Raw genomic sequence first — 1343 nt, 5'->3', positions numbered from 1 at the left:
TGGGAGGCTGAGGAAGATTGTTTGAACCCAGGAGGTGGAGGTTGCAGTGAGCCAAGACGGCACCACTGCAATCCAGCCTGGGTGACAGAGTAAGACTCCATCTCAAAACAAAAACCAAAAAAACAACAACAACAAAAACACAAAACGATACTATACTATAAACGATACTATACTATTTATTTTATTTTATTTTATTTTTTTGAGACGGAGTTTCACTCTTGTTGCCCAGGCTGGAATGCAATGGCACGATCTCGGCTCACCAAAACCTCCGCCTCTCGGGTTCAAATGATTCTTCTGCTTCAGCCTCCCGAGTAGCTAGGATTACAGGCATGTGCCACCATGCCCAGCTAATTTTTGTATTTTTAGTAGAGACGGGGTTTCTCCATGTTGGTCAGGCTGGTCTTGAACTCCTGACCACAGGTGATCCTCCCACCCCGGCCTCGCAAAGTGCTGGGATTACAGGCATGAGCCACCGTGCCCAGCCTCAGCCTTCTTTAATATCCAAACTTCACTCTTTCCTCTTCTTCAAGTCTTCCTCTCCTACATTCCAGGTCAGGTCTTACTGGGTCCCAGTAACCTGCGGTAGAGAAGTGGAGCATGTTCTTATTCCAGCCACACCCCAATCACTCTGTGGTTTGTTGTTCCTCCCCAGTGAGGGATAGAGGAGAAAGGAGAAGTGAAAAAGCAAAGGGTTCTTCATTATTCAGCTGGTGCTGTTTTCTTTGGACGTTGGTGTGTTCTGTGGGACAGATGTCAAATGCCAGCTGACTCACTCTTGAAGGGAGCTTATGTGTGTTTTTTAGAAAAACCCTCAACCCCCACTGGGGATCTCCAACACTTTCCTTTTTTTCTCAGGTGGAAAGTATACTCCGCCGCTGACCACTAATGATCCTCCCCTAGCTCTGGGTCAGGCAATAATCCGCCACACAGATAGTATTCTTGGGCAAGGTCTTTTCAAGATGGTTGCATCTTCCACGGTGTCCACTCTAGTCTTCGGAAAACACAACACTTACCCTGATTACTGTAGAATTGTGGCTTACTCCCACTACAATCTCCACTCTCCTCTTGGGTCTAAGGCGCCGCTCCAGCCAACCTCATGTCTAGACAAGGAACAGACTTCATACTCTATGCTCACAAACTTCAGGGAACAAGGTCAAATTCTCCTAAGACCACACAAAAACATGTACGTGAATGTTCATAGCAGCATCTTCATAGGAGTCCCAAAGTGGAAAAAATGCAAATGTCCATCAACAGATGAATGAATGAGTAAAATGTGGTATATCTTTACAGTGAACCATTATTCTGCTGTAAAAAAGTGAAATACTGATACATGCTACAACATA

The sequence above is a fragment of the Theropithecus gelada genome, chromosome 12 (assembly GCF_003255815.1).
Source record: "Theropithecus gelada isolate Dixy chromosome 12, Tgel_1.0, whole genome shotgun sequence".
Classification (NCBI taxonomy): domain Eukaryota; kingdom Metazoa; phylum Chordata; class Mammalia; order Primates; family Cercopithecidae; genus Theropithecus; species Theropithecus gelada.
The sequence above is the reverse complement of the archived record's forward strand: the minus strand, read 5'-3'. Positions refer to the sequence as shown.